The sequence below is a fragment of the Bos mutus genome, chromosome 26, assembly GCF_027580195.1.
Source record: "Bos mutus isolate GX-2022 chromosome 26, NWIPB_WYAK_1.1, whole genome shotgun sequence".
In the NCBI taxonomy this organism is placed as follows: domain Eukaryota; kingdom Metazoa; phylum Chordata; class Mammalia; order Artiodactyla; family Bovidae; genus Bos; species Bos mutus.
In genome coordinates, this window is record NC_091642.1 from 7340790 (window position 1) to 7364697 (window position 23908).

General features: G+C 51.2%; 1 protein-coding gene across 5 annotated transcripts in view; it reads left to right on the top strand.

Annotated features, from left to right (window-relative positions):
* The first annotated feature begins 10980 nt into the window (after positions 1 to 10980).
* The window catches only part of CTBP2 (C-terminal binding protein 2), a 168814-nt gene continuing 155886 nt past the window's right edge, over positions 10981 to 23908 (top strand). For 2 of the 5 annotated variants that reach the window (XM_070363536.1, XM_070363542.1), the window contains exon 1: positions 11442 to 11727. The gene's annotated coding sequence lies outside the window, so the exon portion shown is untranslated. Of the gene's footprint in view, positions 11193 to 11441; positions 11728 to 12179; positions 12199 to 19793; positions 19813 to 23908 lie in introns of those variants that run through there. The other 3 variants (XM_070363537.1, XM_070363539.1, XM_070363540.1) reach the window with 3 other exon arrangements.

The window sequence follows — 23908 nt, forward strand, 5'->3', positions numbered from 1 at the left end:
TCATGCATTGGAGAAGGAAATGGCAACTCACTCCAGTGTTCTTGCTTAGAGAATCCCAGGGACAGGAGAGCCTGGTGGGCTGCCGTCTATGGGGTCGCACAGAGTCAGACACGACTGAAGAGACTTAGCAGCAGCAGCAGCAGATCTTTTATAAAATATAATAAAAGTTAATTTCTTGAAAATAAAATATACAAAAATGCAAGCCCAGGTTTTTTATTATTAAACTTATGAGGTCTGAAATTACCCTGTCCAATTACTATGAAAGTAGGGTTTCCCTGGTGGTCCAGTGGCCTAGACTTCACGCTTCCAATGCAGGGGGCCCAGGCGAGACCCCTGGTCAGGGAACTAGATCCCAAGTGCTGCAACTAAAGATCCCTCTTGCCATAGCTAAGATCCGGTGCAACAAAACAGATATTTTTAGAAAAATTACTATAAGAGTTTCTGAAACTTGTTCCTGATAGTCTGCAGGGTGACCCCAGTGGGCCAGCCACACACTGAACAGCTTTGAATTGGCAGCCTTGATAGTAAGAGGACTTGCTCATTTTCACAGATGTGATAAGATTTTCGGGGTCTGTAGTAGAAGATCTTTCTTATTAGGAGACACATGCTGAAGTATTTAGGGAGAAAACATCAGGATATCTGCAGTTGACTCTCAAATGATTCAAGAAAAAAAAGTATCTATGATAGAAAAGGTCCATATAGTCAAAGCTATGGTTTTTCCAGTAGTCATATACGTATGTGACAGCTGGACCATAAAGAAGGCTGAATGCCAAAACATTGATGCTTTGAACTGTGGTGTTGGAGAAGACTTGAGAGTCCCTTGGACTGCAAGGAGATCAAACCAGTCAATCCTAAAGGAGATCAGTCCTGAATATTCACTGGAAGGACTGATGCTGAAGCTGAAACTCCAATACTTTGGCTCTTTGCTGCGAAGAGCAGCCTCATTGGAAAAGACCCCAAAGCTGGGAAAGATTGAGGGCAGGAGGAGAAGGGGACGACAGAGGAGGAGATGGTCGGATGGCATCACCGACTCAATGGACATGAGTTTGAGCAAGCTCCGGGAGTTGGTGACGGACAGGGAAGCCTGGCGTGCTGCAGTCCATGGGGTCACAAAGAGTTGGACACGACTGAGTGACTAACAACAAGGATAGAAAAAAAGAGCGAAAGCAAATGTGACAAAATGTGAACAAACTGTTGTAATATAACAAGTGGTGAGTCTGTGGGTATTCACTGTACTCTTAAATCAACTTCTCTACAGATTTGAGCAATCTTGAAAAGTTGAGGCTGCGAAGAAAAACTAGCAGATCACTGCTTCGTTTCTTCCCAGCATAAGTTAAACTTGAGGGCAAGTCTCCAGAGATGCACAGGCCTGGGACGAGGGGCACTTACCAGTCCACATCCCGGGGAGCACTGGGCATGCAGACAGCAGAGCCAGGGAGAGCCTGGAAGTCCTCGGACCTGAGGCTCTTTCTTTCTTTTGGCTGTGCTGGGTCTTTGCTGCTATGCAGGCTTTTCTCTAGCTGCAGAGAGCAGGAGCTACTCTCCTGTTGCGGAGCACAGGCTCTAGGTGCACAGGCTTCAGTAGCTGTGGAATGTGGGCTCAGGAGTCGCAACCCAAAGGCTTAGTTGCTCCATGGCATGTGGGATCTTCCTGGACCGGGGATTGAACCTGTGTTGCCCGCACTGGCTGGCAGATTCTTATCCACGCCACCCCCAGGGAAGCCCAGAAGTGCAGTTTCATCCTGGACACCCCAGCCTGTCTGCCAAGTGGCTTTGACGAGTGATCCAAGCTTGCAGCCTCAGCAGCCTCATCTGAAATGCAAGAGCCGCCCTTGCTAATATGAGATAAATGATGCTATCCTGGGACAAGTGAGTGCACCGTGAATGGTGGGAATCGGGCAAGCCTAGGCTCCCCTGGTCAGCTGACCTGATGACCTTATTTGTGGACTTTTCAGGGATGCACCTTTTTTAGTTCCCCAAGGGAGGAGGGACTCACTGACGTCAGTTCCAGTTTAGGACCTTTTGCAGGTGATGGAACTGCAGGTTGCATGACAAGTTTTAGACCCCAAACCCAATTCTGCTTGGAGCTGAGTAACACACCCTTTGACGATGGTGTTCCTTTCCCTTCGTGCAGCAATTCCAGGGGGTTGGCCACCCCCTTGGCCATTCCAGCAGCTGTCCCACTGTGGACTGTGGGCTGAGTCACATCAGTGGCCTGTATGACTCTGGTGTTAGTCATGGTTTCTGACATGTCTGGACATCTTCATGTCACAGAAGAGCTAACTTAAAATTAACATTCTGGGACTTCCCTGGTGATTCAGTGGTTAAGAATCTGCAAGGGGCCCAGGTTCGATCCCTGGTCAAGAAACTAGATCCCATATACTGCAACTAAGACTCAGTGCAAATAAGTAAATAAATATATATATATATTTTTTTTTAAATTAATATTTCAAGGGTAGGGTCTCAAACAGGGTGTGTGATAAGGTGGCCTCTTAAGAGGCCAAGGGACTTTTGAGACTGATGTTAACTCTGTTTGACTGTATGGGACACTAACAGAGAATTCTAAGCTTTCCCACTGCACAGGGATTGGACATGTTTTATCATGGAGAAGGAAATGGCAATCCACTCCAGTATTCTTGCCTGGAGAATCCCATGGACGGAGGAGCCTGGTAGGTTACAGTCCACGGGGTCGCAAAGAGTCGGACACGACTGAGCGACTTCACTTCACTTCACTTATCACGTATTTCAATCAGTTTCCCAAAGCAAATGAAGTACAGTATACTTGGAGGTTAGACAAACGGCCCTGCATTCTAGATCTGCCACTTGCTGACTGAGGGACCTTCAGGCAAGAGACTGAAATAGGACCAGCTACTAATCTGTGGGGTTCAGGGTAAAATGAAGATGCAAGGTCCTGGTTCAAATTGTTCAGAATTTCAAGACAGCAACTGCAGAGCATTAAAGCAAGCTCAGGGCCCTCCTGAAAAAGAGCCTGTGTGACTCCATGGGTCGCAGCCCGTGGAGCCAGTCTTGCACCAAGTCCTCCTTCATTTTTCACAGACAGCCTGCCTTGGGGTCTACACCCTGCCTCAAACTACAATGAGGATTGAAACGGCTAATACGTGTGCCAGTGCGGTTTGCACGGGGTCCTCTCTCCTGGGAGGCAGCAACCGGCTCAAGTTAATCTCATACCAAGGGTCCAGGCCAGGCACAGAGGAGACCTTCCTTCAGTGTTTGTTGAGTAGTAGTACCTCAATATGTTTGTTTATTTCCTCCGTATGTTACACTACAGATTCACTCACTTCCACAATCAGCAGGCTTGTTTTTGTTTTCCTGGGACTGGAGTCACTGTTTTTCAAAGGATTCAGGCAGTGTTTGTGTGTATGTGTGTGTGTTTAATTAAAAAATAAAAGTGATGGGCTTAAACCCAAATGCCAATTAAATCCTGAAACTGAGAGCTTCATCCACTTCGATCTGTACCCCTCACTTCATAGAGTGTGAGCATAGGAGTTTTAACACGTGTTTGCAAAGGGCCACAGCATCTGCAAAGGCAAAATGTACTCGCTGATCTGAATTAATTACGAAGCACATCGTGGTTGTATCATAGCCACCAGGAACACAGCTACTCCACGGAAAACAGCCAGGCAAAATTCCCACCTTCATTCAGAACAGCAACTGAGAGCTTCAGATAATGTGGTTCTGAAGTGAGCTGAACCCTCAACAACACAGATAGCTGAGTGACAATACAGTCAAGTCCAACTCCCAGCAACTCTCGCCACACAGACCCTTGAAATACTCAAGTGCATGCAACTAGTCCACTTTATTGCACAAAACAGTCACAATAAAAGAACCCACTATTATCTAGGGCCACTATCTTTTTTCTACAACCGTTGGTTCCTAGAAATGAAACAGGAGAGAGATAGGGAGAGAAGAAATAAGGCCCTCGGTTAGAAGTCTTTGATGAAGGCAGGGCCAGGCGAAAGCTCCCGCCCTCCACCAGTGGCCGTCCAGGAGGCCTTTCACAGGCCCCAGGATCCAGAGACATCAAAGCTGCTCTCAGGGAGGCACAAAGAGGGGAAGGAATTATGCCTTCCTGTTTAAAGACTGCCAAGCAGGAGAAAATAAGTGCCTTTCAAACTCAACGTTTCATACTGCGGCTATGGATTCCATTTTTTCCACTACTTTTTAAAAAACTTTTTATTTTGAAATAATTCTTAACAGAGAAAGTGGTTAGTCCTCCCATATATCCATTACTCTGATTCACCAGTTTTTAACATTTGGCACATGGGTTTTATATACTTATTATTTTTTTCTAGACTGTTTGTTGCATATATCATTTTCTTTTGCCCTTTCACTTTTTAAAGTTAAAAATAATATAACAGAATGAAGATTAAAAAAAAAAAAGCTTTCAGGATAACCCCCAATCCTACCTCCCTAATACTAGGTTCAATTAAAAATGACTTGATTCTCTTTGTCAGTTTGCATATATGATTTTTGTAGAGCTCAGATCTCTTGAAATATACTCCCTGAATGATTCATTCATCCATCCAAGAAATACTTAACCTAGTAAGTACCTCCTTCAATCCAGGCCCTACAAAACCAGTCAAACCATCGTGTAATTTCATGTTACAAAATGTGATAGCTGCTATTAAGAGCAATTCTTGCAATTTTCTCCAAAGGAAAAGTCCCTTGCCCTGACTCAGGGATGTTGGTATGGCTGGAGCTTTTGTGGTATTTATTAATATTTTCCCACCAACTTCTAAAAAAAAATATTTTAGTTGGTTATGGTAAGAACATATAAGCAACCCTACAGTAAATCAAAAAGTCAACAAGTGCACTGGAAACTCTTTTCAACAGTGTCTCAGACTAGTTTTTCCAAATCCAGGAAGCGATCCTGTGTCACCAGCACATCAGTGCCAAGCAAGGAGATTTTACTGAGCTTTATTTTCCACAGTATGTACTATCAAACACTTGGTCTTTTGCTGTCCAGACATAACATTGTATGAAAAGAGTTCATATGCCTTTTCAAACAACACAAACCAGCCCTCTCTCATAGCAAGTTCAAGATCACTTTTCACGGAGGAAGGCAAAAGTTAATTCCTGGAACGTGACAAGTAGAGTGGCTGCCATCCTTGGGCATTCACATTTGACTTTAGCTTCGTCTGAGCCCAAGGCAACAAAGAATCATGATGGTTTACAGTTTTAAATTTCTTTTCTAAACTTTTCCTTTTGTACTGGGGGTATAGCCGATTAAGAATGTGAGTTTCAGGTGAACAAGTGAAGGATTCAGCGATACACACACAGACACACATACACAAGTACCCATTCTCTCCCAAACCCTGCTTCCATCCTGGTCACTACAGAACACTGAGCAGAGCCCCATGCGCTATACAGGAGGTGCCTGTCGGCTATCCATTTTAAACATAGCAGTGGGTTTACACTTTTCAATTATCTGTTAAAAGCAAACCATTAGACCATGAAAGATGCCATTTGTTTATTTACATGCATGTATGTGTATGTACCGGCTTCTCTGGTGGCTCAGACAGTAAAGAATCTGCCTGCAATGTGGGAGACCTGGGTTCGATCCCTGGGTTGGGAAGATCCCCTGGAGAAGGGAATGGCTATCCACTCCAGTATGCTTGCTTGGAGAATTCCATGGACAGAGGAGCCTGGTGGGCTATACAGTCCGTGGGGTCGCAAAGAGTCAGACACAGCAGAGCCACTTTCGCTTTCTTTCGTGTGTATGTATGTATGCGAGGCTTCCCAGGTGGAGCAAGTGGTGAAGAACCTGCCTGCCAGTGTAGGAGACATAAGCGACAAGAGATGTGAGTTGGATCCCTGGGTCGGGCACAGTCCATGGGGTCGCAAAGACTCGGACACAACTGCGTGACTAACACACACCATTCATCCATGGGGGAAGGTGGCCCTGTGGGAGGGACTGGGGTGAGTGGTTTGTGCTCTGGGGAAAAGGCAGCATCTCCCAGGGTCAGCTGTGCCAGGCCTGGTCGGCAGGGGATGGCCAAGTCCACAGGAGAAATGCCCTTGCTCTGTGTGTGCTGAGAACTATCCACCCGCCCACACTCTGCAGCACTGCGGCTCCTCTGGGCCAGACCCCTCAACTGGAGAGAGAAGCGCTTTCCCCAGAGCCTCAGGGTTGGAAAACACCCCTGATTTGAGTCCCAAATTCCAGTACCCAGAAAGGAGGGAGACTTCTTGAACAAGGGGACAAGTCACTCTGCTAAGGACTTTTACCAAAGGAGAACTGATAGCCCAGAAGAAACAGAATCAAACCAGAAGGCACAAAGGTGCCTGTTTTGGCAACATCTACCAGGAATGGAGGCTCCCCAGGCCAGTAAACTGAGTCCCCAGAATAAAGGGAAAGCCTCTTCTACAGCACACTGCCGGGCAGTGTGTACATTTCCAACGCCTCCCACTTCAGAAGCCTGATTAACAAGATCGCTGCTGCCACATCTCTTCAGTAATGTCTGGCTCCTAGCGACACTATAGAATGTAACCCACAAGCCTCCTCTGTCCATGAGATCTTCCAGGCCAAGAATATTGGAGTGGATTGCCATGCCCTCCTCCAGGGGATCTTACCTACCCAGGGATCAGACCAGTACCTCTTAGGTCTCCTGCATTGGCAGGCAGTTTCTTTACCATTAGATTACCTGAACAAATGAAATATTCTGGGTGAATGGATTTTTCTATGTAACTCAGATCATCAGGAAAAAGTGATTACAGATCTTTTGCAAGACAAAGGAAAAAAAAAGTGTTAGATGCAATATTTCTGAACTATTTATATTACATCTTTCTTAATATGAAAGTAATATGTAGAATTCTGATTCTCAGTAATCATTTATTTTTACTTTCACTATTACAGCTTTTGTTTGTTGTTCTGAAATTGATCCTCAGGAGTCTTAAAATCCACCATACCATACCCATCTTTGTCTTTTTATTTTTTAACCAGTGTCTGACAGCACATTTATTCTGGGACATTCCTTATTTTTTTCTTCCTTTAAAGATTAGATTGAAGGTTTATTACTAAAAAATGAAGAAAGAAAAACCTGTCATATAGGAAGCTAAAAATATGTTTTTAAAGTAAGTAAGTTTGCCTTTTTTGAATCCATGCTAATAATGAAGATATGTGTATATAAACAAAGTCAGACAGACAGGTGTCTAACCCCAGCTCCTCACTCACCAGCAGTGTGACCTTGGGGAAGTCACATGAAGTCTTTGGCTTTCACGTGCTCTCAACTGTGAAATGGGGATAATACTAGCATGTCTCTTCAGGGGTTGGTATGAGGATTAAAGATGCATGTCAAGGGCTTAACCCAGTGCCAGGCATCCCAGTGAGTCAAGGACCAGCATTTGTTGCTGTTACAATTATTTTTGTGACTCTTTTCTGTGTCTTTCACAATCCATGTTGGGACACCAGAAATTAAACCTGACCAATTAAATAGGATTAGATGGGAAGAGAGCACAGAGAGTACTAAAAAATTAGCATCTCAGTACTATATACTGTAAAGGTAACTGGCATAGATCAAACTTAGTCAAAGGCATTTATTTAGAAAATTAACTGAATTATATTGTAAAACATTTTCATCTTGACTTTTTTCTTATTGAAAAAATACCTTTATACATAATTGTAAGTATAAACTAAGGTTTGTAAAACAAAAGCTACTTTACAACATTTATATTGCAGTAAAACGTGCATAAAATTTACCATTTTGAGGTTTACAGTTGTGAGGCATTAGGCATATTCACAATTGTTGTGGAATCTGTTACCATCATCCATTTCCAGAACTTTTTCATCATTCCAAACAGAAACTCTGTGCCCATTAAACAGTAACTCCCCTTTCTCCCCTCTTCCCTGCTCTTGGTCATCTCTTTCCATTTGTCTCCACGATTTCGCTGATTCCAGACACCTCACATCAGTGGAATCATAATATTTATCCTCTTGTCTCTGGTTTGTCTCACTTGGCATAATGTCCTCAAGGCAGGTCCATGTTTACCACATGTTGGAATTCTCTCCTTTTTAAAGGCTGAATAATATTCTATTGTGTGTATAGATCACATTTTTCATCTATTCATCCTTTGACAGATATTTGGGTTATTTCCACCTTTTGGCTACTGTTATGAACATTGGCATACAAATACTTGCTTGAGACTCTGCTTCCCACTATTCTGTGTATATACCTAGAATTGGAATTGTTGATCATCTAGTAAATTCTACAGTACTTTTTGAGGAACTACCAAACTGTTTTCCACAGTGGCTGTACCAATTTATATTTAATTTCTAATTTCTGACATCGTTACCAACATTTGATATATTATATATTTTATAATAGCCATCTTGATGAATATGATATAATATCTTTCTGTGATATTGATTCACATTTTCCTTATGTTAGGGAAATCTCCTTGTTGGTCATTTGTATATACCTTCCTTTGAGAAATGTCTATTCAACTCTCGGCCCATTTAAACATTCCTGTTGCTGTGTGGAACATCTTTTTAAAAACTGGAGTTTGAGGGGCTTCCCTGGTGGTCCAGTGGTTAAGAATCTGCCTGCCAGTGCAGGGGACAGGGGTTCAGTCCCTGGGATAGGAGATCCCACATGCCACAACTGAAGAGAAAAGACCCTGCAGGCCACAGCTAAGATCTGGCATGGCCAAATAAATAAATATTTTTTTAAAAATTGGAATTTGAAATAACTCAAATTATTGGGGGCAAATAATTTGTGTTGGGGGCAAATGGACTCTATTTCAAAATACACGTTATCAAGGTGAAATGAGAAATAAGTTTTGGTTCTGAGGATACTTTTTTCTTTTTTAAACATTCTTAAAACAATGAACACAGTATTTTCTTTTCTTTCTGAACACAGTATTTTCTAAGTTTAGGTCAAATTCATGTAGACATACAAGTTGAACAAGTGATCTAAAAAAAGCAGCTGACTTTCTTTCTGTGCTTTCTGGGTGAAAAGAGGGCCACTCAGAACCAAAGATCATCAGTGAAATAAGCAAGCAGAAAATCTTTCTGGTTATTATAGTTTATGCCTAAAAGGCAGAAAAGCAGATAACAGTAGTCCAGTAGTCTGGGGTGGGTGGGGTCACGGTATAATCTAGAACTATCTTGGGTGCCATGACCTTGAGGCAAAACTGGTGGGGCGAGGAACGCCTCGAAAAAGATGTTTCTAGGGGTACGGGGTGGTCAGAAGATGGGGACCATTAAAAGTGCGGCTCTGGCGGGTTTTCAGCGGAACCGGAGCCACTCCAGCTGGCCCTCCAGGGCCTAAGAGGGTCAAGCAGAAAACGAGCTTCGGACATCCTAGTAACAGAATTTTGTGATCTAGAGGGTGTGAAAAGCCTCGTCCCGCCCTGCCGCCCCTTCTAGGAGGTCTTCAGTAGGGTTCGAAAACCTACTGTTGGATGATAAAGCAACCACCAGGAGTCAGGACCCCCACAAGGCCAGTCGCGCCTGCCAACCTGGGCGCACTTTAGCACACGCTGCGGGCCTGAGTAGGGGTTTTAAAAATGTTAATAGACCGAGAGGCCTAGAGCTGCGCTCTTGGGGAGGCAGAACAGTACCCCGCGGTTCGGGGGCCCTTTCTCTGACTCCCAGGCCCCAGCTGAAGTTACCTCCGATTCGTAGGGCGTGGTGCACTCCCGGGTACGCGGGAAGCCAAACCCGGCGACTCGGCTCCGGGAACCGCTGCCCCGGCGGCCTGCAGAGGCCAGGCCTCACACCCCTCCCCACGCCTTTCCAGCTCAACATCTCAATCCACTTCGTAACATCTCAATATGGTTTTTAAACAGATCGAGACGAAGGGCTCCGTTCAGCCCACACCGGGGGCCCTCGGAGGACGCGCGGCCGATCTTGCGGGCGAAAGATGAGAGTCGGTGGGCTTCTGGGTCGCAGGGAAAAGAGCCCTCCCAGCCCGCATCGCGGAGTCCCTCCAGCAAACCGCGCTCCAAAGCCGCGGGCCACGGGCGTGGGATGTAGCTGCAGCCGGCGCTCGGCCTGGATCCCAGGTTTGGTGTCCAGACACCAACCTCGGGGCCCCGGGACGGCGCAAGAGCCCAGGTCCCCGACTCTGGGGCTGGGTGAAGGGGGGTGTACGCAGCCGCAGAGCGCCTCCGTCCCGCGGGTCCCGGAGCTCCCACCCGAAGGCAAGGCTTTAAAAATAGCCCCGGCGAGAACCAGGCAACAGGAAGGAACATTTTTTTTTTTTTAATGTGTAAAAAATGTTTTGCTTCTCGTAGGGAACACAACCGCTGCGAGTTCCAGCACATCGGGCTCCCTCCGCGCGCACCCACAGCCATCCACCGCCCCTCCGGCCAGGCGCGGGCAAGCGTCTCCCGGATCCGGATTTGGGGAGCGCAAGTGCCCCCTGTGGCCGGCCCGCGCCTGACCCCGCGGGCCTGAGAAGGCAGAAGCGGCCGGCGGAGGGGCCCGGGAGGAAGTTGGAGCCGCGGGGCCGGGAAAGGGGCAGGTCGGCGCCGCGGGCCTGGCGAGGGGCCCGCCGGAGCCAGGGCCACCCTGGGGCGCTGCGCCAAGGCCCGCGCGCACTCGAGTTCCCCCACGTGGCCGGCCGCCCGGGGCCCCACGTGGAAGGGGCGGAGGAGGAAGGAGGGCGGCTGGAGGGCCGGGCTCCCGGCCGCGGCCGCCGGACCCCCCTCAACCCCGCCCGGCCCCTGCCCCGAGGCCCCAGCGCGTCTCCAGGGCCTCCCGGGCGGGGCCAGGCCGGGGAGTGCCCGCCGCGCCCGGCCCCCTCGCCCGCCCGCCGTGCCCGTGTGCACTTTCGCGGAGCCACTAATCCCCCGAGAGAGCCGATTTGTAGTGAGGAGTATCTGTAGGGGGCGAGGCCGGCCCATGTGGGGTTGTGTCATTGGTTTGCAAAGAGAGACCCCGCCTTTGCCCAAAAAAAAAAAAAAAAAAAAAAAAGGGAGCGAGGAGTGAGCGAGCGGCGACCCTCACCTCGCCTCCCGCCTCGCTCCTGCGCAGCCGGCGGCCACCGCGAGACGCGGCCGTGCCGCTTCTTTCCCTTTCCTTTTCTCTTCGTTTTCCTCCTCCTTCCCCGGAGGAGAAAACAAATAAAGAAGAGCAAATAGCCGGGAGGCGCTCGGCTTCCCGGACGCTCCCTTCCCCCGCCCCCCCACCCAACCCGATCCAAGTTGGAAACAGCATCCTCTCGGGGGTGAGCGCGGCGCGGGGCGGGTGCGGGCCGGGGACCCCCAGGGCGGCCCCCTCCCGGCGGGCGGGCGGGCGGGCGCGGGGCCGGGACCGGGCTGGGGAGGATCGGGAGCCGGGTGGGCGGAGGAAGGGGTGGGGTGGGTGGGGAAGTAGGAAGAGGCTCGGCGGCGAGGGGAGGAGGAGGAAGGGAAGGGGAGGGGAGGGCTGGGGTGGGGAGCGGAGCGGAGGGGAGGGGAGGCCGGGAGGGGGGAGGGGCGGGGAGCTGGAGAGATTAAGTTTTTGTGTGTGTGTCCCTGTGTGCGTGTGTCATTTTAAGGTGGCCCGGGAGCGGCCCAGAGGAGCCGGCGGCGGCCCGAGGAGCGAGGGACGGAGCCGGGAGCCATGCCGCGCTGACCCGGGGGGCCCGCACAGCCGCCGCCGCCGCCGCCACCACCGCCGCCGGGTGGGGTGGAAGGGGCGGGAGCCGCCGCCGCTGCCGCCGCCGCCGCCGCCTCCCGGGTGGGCGCCCTTCGCCGTGGACGCCGGCGGCCCGGGACGAGGTAAGGGGGGGGGGGCCTGGGGGAGGGCTGGGGCCGCTGCCGCCCCCGCCTCACCTGCAGCCGCGGGCTGGGGGGCGCCGCGCCCGCGCCTCACTGCGCCACTGGGGGAGGAGGAGGAGGGCGAAGGACACCGAGCCGGCATCCGAGGACATCTTTGGTCTGCGCCCCCCCACCCCCGGCCCGGTGTCCCCGTTCGGCGCTCGAGGGGTGGGCGCAGGCCTGGGGGTCCCTGCCTGCCGTCCTCCCCTCCACCCGCCGCCGCCGATCACGCCCGCTGGCCGCTGTTTGCGCCAGGATTTTTGTTGTTGTGATGAGAGTTGATGAATGCGAAGTAGGCGGTCACCTTCCTTCCCATCAGGATTGGCAAAAAAAAAAGAAACCCCGAGTGCGGCGGCGTCCGGAGGGCAGCGGCGGTGGCGGCCTCTCGGCGACGGTTTCCTAGGCGCCCCCGGCTCCCGTTCCCCGAGGCCGGTGGGTGCGCGCGCGCGCGGGGGCCGCCAGCGACCCAGGCCGAGCGCGCGGCGTGCCGCGGGGACAATACGGCCAGATCCCCCGGGACCGGGAGTCCGAGCGCACGGGGCCTGGGGCCTGCGGGGCGGGGGCGGGGGCGGGGACCGGGGGGTCCGCTGGGAAAACGGGGCGCGCGCGGCTCCGGGCCCCCAGGGGAGCGGCCCCTGCTGGCAGGGGATCCCGCGCGGCGCCCCGGGAGCGCAAGTGAGAGACGGGAACGCAGGCGAAGTGGAACCCTTTTGTTTTGCCGGCCCCGCATTGTTGGCTCCTCCGGGCAGCCGGGCCACATCTGCCGCCGCCGCCGCCGCCGCCGCCACTGCCGCGCCGGGCTCGGCCCGCCAAAGTCGCAGCGGGGCGGGGGCCCGGGGCGAGCCGGGCGACGGGCGCGGGCGGGGGCCGAGCTGGCCGGGCATTTCCTCTGCCCGGCCGCGCTCGCGCCGGCACCACTTCCTCCTCGCCCGCCGCTGCCGAGGCCGCCGCGAACCCGGCCCGCCCGCCCGCCTCCCCCCGCCCTGGCCGCACTTTTCGGGTGGGGCGAACCCAAAAGAAAAAGTTTCGCAGGAGGGGCTGGCGAGGGCGCGCCCCGGGCGGCGGGGACTCGGCGCGGCGCGGCGCAGCGACAGCCGAGCGGCCGCGATCGCCTCTTCCTCCTTGTCCTCAGCGGCGCCGGACCGACCCGCGCGGCCGAGGGGAAGTGCCTTTCTTTCTCTGCCTGGCGCTCTTCCCAGCTCCCCGGGGCAAGTTGGACACGGGCGCGCGAGATCCGGGGCGCGCGGTGGCCCTTCACCAGCCGGAGAGGCCCGCGGCGTGGCCGGTCGCCCTCTGCCCACGCAGCGCCCGGGTGCTGGGAGGCCGCGGGCCCAGGAGCTCGGCGCGGTCACCGCCGGCCGCGTCGAGACACACACGCGCACACACTCCCTCCGGTGGCTTCGCTTTCCGCCGCCGCCGATGGTCTCGGACACCGAGTGTGAGTGCGCCCGCGAGTGTATGTAGTGCTCCCAGCTCCCCGAATACTTTTTCCGGAGGCGGCCCAAGCAGCTGTTGGCTCCAAGGGTCCCCGTGCTTAGTATTTAACAAGTGAAAGGAATTTTTCGTAGAAATCCCCGCTTGATCTGCGTCCTTGGCGGTGGAGGTTGGTGGCGGTGGCCTGCGTCGTCACGCCAGGCTCACTTGCTCTCTCCGGGGTAAACACATCTTTCTGGATTTTTCCCCGTGTTTTTTTTTTTAATTTGAAGACTGGAGATCGGGTTAAGTTCTTAGAGAGTCAGACGTGAGTGGCTCGAAGGGTAGACCAGAGAATTCTATCCTATAAATATGCATTGAGAATTTAAAATGCTAAGTGCCTTATTTGCAATTCTGTTGGATATTGTAGAGACTGGTATATTTTTATCTGACATGGATAATTTGGAGGGGACGTTTATTTTGGTTAGTTTACTAAGTGATTCTGCCTCCCGACTTCGGTGAAATAAATCAAACTTTTCTACTCCTTCAAAGAAGACACTCTTCTCTGTTAGGTGCTTGGGTTCAAAGACAAGTTTAAAATTTACCTCGTTTTCAGTTCTTAACTGCTGTTCTGCCTCCATGGTTGTCAAAGTAGAACTTCAGTTTTCATGTGCTTAGGAGAATTCCACTGTTTTGATTTAAAAAAAAAATTTTTCCCCCTACATTTTGAAGTAATGGGACTTTTAAGGATCTTGTTTTTATAATCATTTGATTTCAAAGAGTACTTCTTAGAGCAATTACAAAGTAATATTCAAAATGCTAATTAACACTTTCAGTCAGAGCAGCTTTCATGTTGAAACAGGATTTCTTTTCTCTTTTTTAAGTACCAGGGACCCTATCCCAGAGTTGAAACACTAAATATCCTTTTGTCTAGCATCAGATCTCTGTGCGGCTCTGACACTCTCCTGTAAAAACCCTAGTGCCCTTTTTATTGCCCCCAAAAGAAAAGTTAATGAGATGGTAGATTTCAAGCAAAAAACCAGGCCCTCCTTCTTGCAAAATATGCTTCCAGTTGCCATTGAAGTTAGATGCTAGCTGTGAATGCACTTGCCTTTAATGAAACCAGTTTAATAGTTCACACTTGATCAAGTATAACAGGACCAAACAAAGGAAATACGGCAGCATATTTCTGTAGAACATTGAGGGGTTTAGGGCAAGTGTTTATGCGGGGTCACCCCCTCCCCCAACTCTGTCCCTGGTAGCAGGGAGTGAGGGTTGAAGGCAAAGGGAATTTATGACACTGATTGGTTTTCTGTGCCCGAGGGGTAGGGACCCCTGTTTGTCCCTGTAGAAAACAGTTATTAGAGGAAATTTATGAATCTTGGGTTTGGAGCTTGTTTTGGATCTGACTAGGTGCCTTTTGGTTTATTTCTTTTTCCTGTTGATAAAGCAAGGGGTGGGGGGGGTGGTGGAGATAAAGCTAGGTTTGTTTTTGTCCTCTTTTCTGATTGTGCATTAATAACAGCTGGGTGGAGGGTGCTCTCTGTAGCTCTGTGGATTTGAGCTCAGAGCCCTACTATTTAAGATTTCAGTTGGGATCTTTGAAACTGTCCCTTAACTGGGTGTTCTCCTGGGTGAGGGGCAAGGCGAATTACCATCTCTTATCTGTGATTTAAGCAACAACAGCAAAAAAAAAAAAAAAAAAAACCCAACAAAAACCTCTGTCCTTAAGAGGGTTTCTTTTCGGGGCTGGAATTGCAACTTATGTCTGGCACTTAGTCATTGACTAGGTGAAGAAATATTTGCAAAGTGTGTGTCTTTAAAGTTAAAAAAGTTTAAAAGTTTGGCTACTTAAAAACAAATACTACTAGCATTGTAAAAATACACCAGTGACATACTTTGTGAGATATTTTGGCCTTTTAAGACTCAGGGCACACCTGTTCCTGCAAAGTCGAGTTTGCTTTCCCTGGCATTGTTAATCTGGTCGTGTACACAAGATGAAACAGGAAAACTTGCTATCTGTATAATGATTAACTAGCCATCAGTTACCCTTTCAGGGAATAATCAATACGTTTACTCTTGACTTGTAAAACTCCAGAAGGAAATCCTATTCATAAGTCTGAAAAGTGTTTTAATGAGAGACGAAATGCAACAAACAGCAACAGCAACAAACAAAACTGCAAAGTTAACCTGGAACTTTTTTAGTGCTCTGAGTAGCCAGCGACCAGGTAAAGGATGAGTGTGTACATAGTTAAACATACTGCGTTAAGCACAGTGCAGGAGTGGGAAAGAATTTTATTGCTGTTAAAATATTCTGGCCAAGGGAGCTCAGGTTGGCTCACACCATTGGAAATCCTTGAGGTTCAAAACCAAAAGGGTGGCCCCGCTGGGGTCTAACGCCCCAAAGCCATTTGCCAACCGTTCTCTCCATTATGAATCATTTTTGAAGGCAAAGTTATCCCCTTTGCACTTAACACTTTTCCCTAAATGGAAAAAATGTAAAGCGTTTACAGCAACCATAGAACGGCCACCCCAGCTGTCATTTTTTACCACTGTCATTTCGATAGAGAAGGGCTGTCACCATAAGGTATGTGAGTACAAGCCTGGGTCCCTCTGTGAATGATCTATCGGCGAAAGTAGCAGTCCAAGTGTCTCGTGTTCCTGATACTGGCCACAAATATATGTTCATATAGGACATGTTTGGGAAAGGAAATTTATCTGTTCTTCAGAGCACAATTCCGGTAGTGTTTCCACCGCCTGGCTGATAGTTCACTTACAGCGGTGGAACACATTTTCGTAGTAATTAAGAAAACGGGAGTGCAGTTTGCTTGACCCTTCGAATAGACTACTCATACTTAACACCGCGTATTGAAACGCTGCGCCTTGTTCTCCAAGAAGGTTCCTGTGCGATTCGCTAGCTAAGGAATGCTTGTGTGGACTTCCCCTCCTGCAGACTTTAGCAGGCGCAGGAAAACGCTGGAATGGATATGCTCTCAGAGGCTATACTGCCTGGGCAGTATCAGTTTTCTCCTTTCCAGCTGGTAAGCATGTCCTAATTTACGCTGCTACAGTTAAAGTTACAGCGTCCTGGGAAAGAAGGAAAAATATAAAACTCCCCACCCTACCACCCTCACCTAACCTTTTGAAGTTAATTTTTGTTCAAGTGTGTGTTTGATGGAATATGTATCAAAGACTCATGAAAGGGATTTTTTTCTTTTTTTTTAAACATACCTATGTCTGGGTTTGGAAAATTATACTTAATAATTGCTAAAAACTTCAGAACCATCTTTAAGGTGTTCAGCCTTTCTTTTGATCATGATTTAATGGACAGTAGTATCCAAGTGCCATCAGTGTGACTCTAATAATCTGAACAAATTAACGTCCCAGCTTCATGTGTAGTTTGCTCTTAGCATCATTATTAGTGTTTCCAGCCGAAATTACAGCTACACTTGGGCCTTCAGGACTGCACCAGTGAAAAGAAGGGCTTTGCACATTGTGCTAAAAACCGGGATTCGCAGATGAATACAGAATGTACAATGGTGAGCGGCCAGGCCATTGTTTGTGCGGAATGTTGACAGTGGGAGCCAAGGGGCAGCTTCATTCTCTAACTGCTCGGGAACACAGAAACTTCAGGAGCTGCACACGGGTGGGAACCAGGCTCGCAGTCATCCGTCTTTGCCCAGCCGCTGGCCTGCTCCCTTTCCAGACTTTTTCTTAGAAGGTGGTCTTTTCTGGACTGCCAGGGAACTTTGTGTGCTTTCTCTTCTCAGTGATCTACTTTTTTGGAGACAAGATTCTGAAAGCAGATAACAGGGTTCTTCAAAGAAAGCGTACACGAGGCAAACTTTTTGTCTCCCTGGAATGCAATTTTCAGAAATCATACTCAACCCTTACCAGAAATCAAGGCATCTGAAGTCACAGGAAGCAGTGGTGTTTATTTTTATTATTTCCCTCACATTAAAGTCGTTTTGGGTTTGTTGGTGGTGTTAGGGGAAGTGCAGTGAAAATGAGTATTGGTTGGATTTTTGTATTTTGCTGCACAGCTGCTGCTATTTCTGGAAACGTTCCTCTGAGTTGCATCTTCTTCCTCCATTCACCAAGCTTCCTGCTTGCAGATGGGAGCTGAGGTTCCCAAGTGGGGCCCAAACTCTTGCTACAGGGGCAGGCACTCCTTTTGACCTTTTTCGCCCCTCCCAGAACTGGGGGCAGTGTGGCCCTGGCTCCTTGTTGAGGCCTGATTGATGCCCGTTCTGATTGGGGTGAGGAGCTTTGGTTACAACTTTGGGGGCCAGTTGACTTTCCACCTGTATCTAGCACGGTTCTTCCTTGAGTGAATGTTCTAGAAATGATCTGCTTTAACTGTTTCTGTAACGAAATGTAACAGATGGTTCCTTAAGGTTGGGCTTAATAGTCAAAACAACAGTGATAAGACACTTGGGTTCTTACTCATGGATTCATGTAAGGGATGCTTTTCCTTTCACGGAGAATTGTGACTTTGCTTCTGGGTAGTAATAGAGCCTTCATTATCCCCAGGACCATCGGATGGTATTTAGGGGATGTTAATCCCGAATAGCTGTTGTTGCTTGAACTTGGTGGGCAGCCTGCCTTTGGGTATTGTTCACTGAGAGTCCAAACATGTCTTGGGATGGGGGGAGGCGGTGCTTTCCAACAGAACCCTGTGATTCTTAAAATCCTTTGGGCTTGTAAAAAACCCAACAACAACAAAACTTTACATTGTTACTTTCCCTCCCTCTCAAAAGTGCTCAGAAAGGTGCTTTTTGCATTAAAGTAAATCCTTAGTTATGACTTGAGTTGCTATTAATTGGCTTGAAGATTGGTTCGAAGTCGTGGCCACTTTTCTGTGTCTCATCCCAGCCCAGGTTGTGGCAGAATCTTGGAAGGGCCTTTGAACAGAGTTCATCACATGGGGAATGTGTAGGTCTCTCTGCAGTGCCCAGGCTGGCCACAGGGTTTTAAACTCACTGCTCTGCTCCAGCCATGCCTGAAATCTGGACTTCAGCACAGGACGAACAAAAACTTCATTATGGAGTCATGGAATCCCTGGAAGTTTCTTTGGAAAGAACAGGAGACCGAGATCATAGAGGTCAGCTCCTCTGGCCTGATTCCCCAAGCATGGCAATTTATAAAGCTTGATGGGTGAAAATGCCCTGCATCCAACCTGCAAGTGATTGTGTTGTTTGTAGCGGCCCCAGGTGTGTGAGTCTGTGTGGAGGGATGGGGGTAGGGGGCGGGAGGACCTTCAGGTGAATTTCCTTGGCTGTCGTGGGTAGAGGCCACCTTTACCGTGTGCACCTTTCCTGCTGAAGGAACCCTGGCTGGGACTTGATTCTTTGGCTAATGGATGTGTTTAGTGCGGTCGGTCCAGAAGTGCAAACAAAGTCTGCTTGTTCAGCCCCAGGTGGGCCTCACACCCATTTGGATGGTGAGGAGCCCGTAGGGTGTTGCACCTTCCGGGTCTGCCCACCTGGAGGGCAGCCTGGGCCAGCAGGGAGCAAGGGGAGTGGGATGGGGGAGGGGGTAAGGGGACTGGGGTGGGCTCGGAGCTCAGAAAGCCCCTTCCAGGGATGGTCGAGGGGACTGAAGTGGAGCGGCCTCGCCTGGTCACACGGGCATGCTTTGCTGGGAGGGACAGAGAGCTAGTGACACCAGGGAGGCCTTGCTGTGGGAGCTCCAGGCCAGATGGGCTGCGTGGGCTCCTAGCACTGGCTGAACTTGACTGACCACTGGGCCCCTGCGTGGGGCAGAGGCTTTCCAAACAGCAGAGACCCCCCCCCCCCACACACACACCTCAAGGGCAGCCCATGCTTGGGGGCAGCTGCTAAGGAACTGAGGGGTAGGAATGCTGCGATTTCTTCCTGGTGGTGTGATAAACATTTTGGAAAGTTTCTTTCCAGCTTCTCTTCAGACAGTGAACTGTGTGGGCTGCAATGCTGGCTGATTCCTCCAGCTGCCCCTTGGGGCCTGGATGAAGCCAGAGGCCCAGTGTGGATGCCACGTTTTCTGCCCGTATTCCAGGTACAGGAAGGACACAGTGATGTACCTGATTCCATTTCCTCAGCGCTTTGTGGTCGTGGGCTAGAAGTCACTCCAGGGGGGCAATCAATAAAGAGTATATTTTGCCGTGCAGATAGCAATATGGACATATAAGTGCCTACAAGTAAAATCTCAGAATGTTTTTGATCTTAAGAACATTTCACAGTCATTAATCTTCACGACGCTCCTGCGGGCTAGGTAAATAGAGCAATTCCTATTTTATGCGAGGAAGAAATGTTGAATTGCCTCTGCCAAGTCATAAAGAGGCTGATCTCCGCCTCCTGTTTCCGTAGCTGGAGTTTGGGGGCCCCGGGCGCCCGGGGAACCCCATCGTCTCGCCCAGACTGACCGCAGGGCGACTTCCGGGCCCCTGCTCGACCTTGTGCTGCGGGGAGGGCAAAGCTGGGGCCTGGGTGAAGGCAAACCCGCCCTACCTGGCCGCGCGCTACCTGGAGGGGGGCGTGGTCTGCGGCTGCCCCGCCCCGAACGCGCCCCGCCAGCCGGGGTGCTGGGCCTTGCTGGAAGGACGGGGTCTCCTGGCGTCTGGGGTTCGGGGCTTCTGGGACCCCAGCCCCGAAGGTGAGGTCCACCTGACCCCCGGGAGCCCGCGGACCCGGCGGCTCCTTCCCTCCCCTCCAGACTGGCTTACCTGAAGGCTCCGCCTCCGAAGACCGCCCGCCTGCGGCCTCGCCCCGGCGATCCTTCCCTGCCCCCGGGGGAGGGGGCCCTCGGCTATCTGTTGTACCTGCCACCCCCACACCCACCCCATCCACAGAGCTGACCCCGACTCTGCCGGAAGCGCTCCTCCCCCGGCGCTTCGCCCTTTCACTTGTAGATAGGGAGCCGCTTCCCGCTGCGGGGCCGCCGTCGAGAGGCGCTAGAGATGGCCCTTCCCCCCCGCAGTGCCCACTTCCTCCTCCTCCCACCTCCCGCAGCCCCGTGCGGGGTCCCTCCCCTTCGCGGCCGCCCACCCGCGGGCTGGCCCGCGCCCTTCCCAGCCCCCGCCAGCCACCCCTCCCCCGGCCGGTACCTGGAAGGAGCCGGGAGAGGACGCATGACACCGAGGTGGGCCCCGACCCCGCGAGCGAGGCTTGGAGCAGAAGCAGGTATCCCGCTAGACCGTGCCCCAGCCAACCCCACTCGACGATCGCAGACTCCGGGGACCTTAGAGCTGGAGTCGTGTGTGGTCCCGCCCGCCACCCCCCCCACCGGACAGGGAGGTTCGTTCATTGCACGATGGTGGCTCAGATGCAACGAGCTGGTAGACGGTCCCATGCCTGGCCGGGGCCTGGCCGGCTCCGCATCCTGTCCCTGGGGCGGTGTTGAGGCCGCAGTTTCCGCCGCCACCTTCGAATCCGGGGTATTTCGCTTGAACTGCGAAGAGCGCGGCCGTAGCTCCGAGGGCTCCCGGGCCTTTGCAGGCTTCTCCAGGCTGGGAGCCGGATGGGCCATGTGACCAGAGGCTGCGGCCAGAAAGTGAAGAGCCGGGATGACTTTTCCTTTCTGCACCCCTCTTCTCCTTGGAGGAGGAATTTCTCTGTTTGGCGCTTTCTCGCCCCGCAGGCTTAACTTGTTACCCACGTAGTGCTTACAGGCTATTTAAGTCGTTGTTCTGTTTTTGTGATAACACTGCGGACTACCCTTTATTGAGCCTCTGTTTAGTATCTTTCTCACTCTCACTAAGACGCTTGGCCAGTGTTTGCATCGAACCTTCACAACAAGGTGGGTGAGGTGTCGGGAACAGGGCGTGCTCCTGCCCTCCAGGTGGCTGAGCTGGGACTTGAAGAAGCTCCTGGAGATGAGGACCAGCCCCCTGGTGGGGGGGCTCTTCCCCGCTGCCCTGAGAGCAGAGGGGAGGTGAGCATTAAGGCTTGCCCCACATCTGGCACTTTCTCCCCAGGGTTCAGATGGCTTCACCGAAACAATGGTCTTTCTCAGGCCCAGAGTTGCCTTCCAGATCACATGGGGCTATGAGAAGTCTGGCTTGTTTTAATTTCCGTCTTTGATTAGTGGTCTTTTGTTGGGATCTCACGATCTAATGCCAACGAAGGGTTTCTAGATGGTTTCCTGGACCAGGCCTGTTTTAAATTCACTCAGCTTTCTGAGTTAATGAACAGCATGGCTGCTGAGCAGAAGCCTGAGGCTCAGTAGATGGGCCCTGTTGGGTGCAGGGGTGGGGGGAGAGTTCTCCCTCTGGACCACAGACTCACTGTCCAGGCAAAGAGCAGACACCAGAAGGACCCTGAGGGCTGGGCACAGGGCCTTGGTCCAGCCTCTCCCAGGCAGAAGTAATGGTCACTGTTTCACCAATCAAGAAGCAGAGTGGGGGGCGGGAGGTTAAGCCACTTAGAGGGCCAGAAGCCAGCTCCACCTGGCTCTGGTTTTTCTGTGATTGTTTGAGGCTGCTTCTGGCTTTTGATTTGGGACTTGGGTGCCTTTGGGGGTGGCTTTGCTGTGCTCCCCACGTCCGACCCCTTCTGTCCTCCTGATCCGCTTTTCCCTTGTCTCTATCTGGGGGATGTCGCTGAAGGGCAGCCCTCCCCCAAACACACATGTGTGTACATGAGCACGCACACACGCTGGCCCTGGGATTATGTGGATAGCTTTCAGTGTTTGGGGTTTTTTGGTGGTAAAATTGGATTTAGTGGCCAGGTGCCTTTTCTACCAGTAGGTAAGGCTCGGATTTACAAGTCTGTGGTCCGGGTGAGTGATCTCAGTCTCCTTCCCGGCAGGTTCCCCTTGCTTGGGGGAAGGGCTGGAGGTGGTTGGGGCGCTCCCCTCCCTCCCTCTGGCTGTTCCCTCTTTCCTGCTGGATTCATTATGCACGTCTTCCAGTGGGAGTGAACCCCTGTGTTCATCGTGGGGAATCTGGGAGAAGAGACCAGGGAGATGGTGAGGATTTCACCTAATCGGAATAGTCTTGTTTGCACCACTCCTGTAAAAACTGCCCAGAAACTTGATTCTGCTGGGTAAACCTCCTTTGGGTTGCTGCCCTGCATTTGTGTTGGCCTTGGAAAGGAATTTGAATGAATACTCCCGAACAAAAGGAGCAGCTTTCTTTTCACAGAGGCTATCAGAGAATTGAAAGGGAATGGCACAAAGTTGGGTGTGTCCTGAAATCTGGAGACTGGCCCTGCCTTGAGTGATTAACTCACCTGAAAGGCACCCGGAGCAGGTGATGTGGGAGCGCTCTGACTGACCTTGGCTTCCTTTAGGGTAAGGTCCCCACGAGATGGAGATTTTCCTGAAAAACAGGCTTTCCTTTAATTATGAGATTATCTTCCTGCCCTGCAACGCCTCTCTTCCTTTAGTTGAACACGTGTGTGCTTGCAGACACGTGTGTGCTTGGGAAATAGATCCCTGAATTCTTTGCTGATGCCCCAGGGCTCCAGTAGGGTGGGCGGGGGATGGTGGTAAGGGATGCTAAAGACTGCCTGTTTCAAACTTTGGGTTCTGCCTATTCCCAGAGAGTTGAGGGCAGCTCGGGGTGGGTTCTTTTTACCACTTCACCTGGTTAGCCCCAGTGTGGTGGCTCAGCGCCAGCTTGGGTCAGGATTATGCCCCGTGATTCTGTCTAAGCCCCCCCACCCCCCTGCAGTTTTTGAACAGGTTCTCCGTTCTGCTTTCCCCATGGGAAAGCGGGGGTGTGTGGCGGGCTGCAGCCCTGCTGGGATCAGCCTTGGGCCAACTCACCACCTCTTAGGCCTCCGAAGTGCTCAGTGGAGAAGCTGCTTCCTTGGGGTCGTTCAGCCTGGAGGGTGGATGTGGCTGGATCTTAGGGCAACTAAACAACACAGGAATGTTCTGCTGCTGCTGCTAAGTCGCTTCAGTTGTGTCCGACTCTGTGCGACCCCATAGACGGCAGCCCTCCAGGCTCCCCCGTCCCTGGGATTCTCCAGGCAAGAAGACTGGAGTGGGTTGCCATTTCCTTCTCCAATGCATGACAGTGAGAAGCGAAAGGGAAGTCGCTCAGTCTTGTCCAACTCCTCACGACCCCATGGACTGCAGCCCACCAGGCTCCTCTGTCCATGGGATTTTCCAGGCAAGAGTACTGGAGTGGGGTGCCATCGCCTTCTCCCCAGGAATGTTCTGGTGGCTCTCATAGTTTTGTCAGCCGGGGCCAGTCGAGAGCTAGATTTGCAGATGGCCCCAGAACATCTTTTGGGTCTTCAGATATATATCGTTGTCCGGCCCCGGGTTTAGGGACCCCTGGCTCAGCAGAAAGGCCCCTGGGCTCGGCCCTCCAGCACAGCACAAGGGAAATGGGATCAGTTTCCACACGCCTGTGTTGGTGAGTACACCAGGTTTCCCAAGACCCAGTTTTTCTCCACCTTGTGCAGAGTTCTGTTTAATCTCCCCCTTCCTCCAAGATGTTTGCTGCTTTTTGCTCAGGGCTGAGTTTTTGGGGTTTTTTTTTCTCCACACACAAACATCCTTTCTTCTCATTTCTCGACTAAGCCTGGGATTTAGAATGTGGCTTCATCTGACAAAAGCCAGGAGATTTCAGAATTAATGTTGGAATTCTATCTGTAATGATGTCTTCCTGGATATTTAAGGAGGGCTTTGAACAGTGGGTGACTTTTTGTTTCCCTTCCCTAAAACTGGCCAGACGTACTCCCCCAAGTAGTGGGCAGAGGAAGCGGCTCAAAGTGGTTTGAGTTTTCTTTGCGATAAT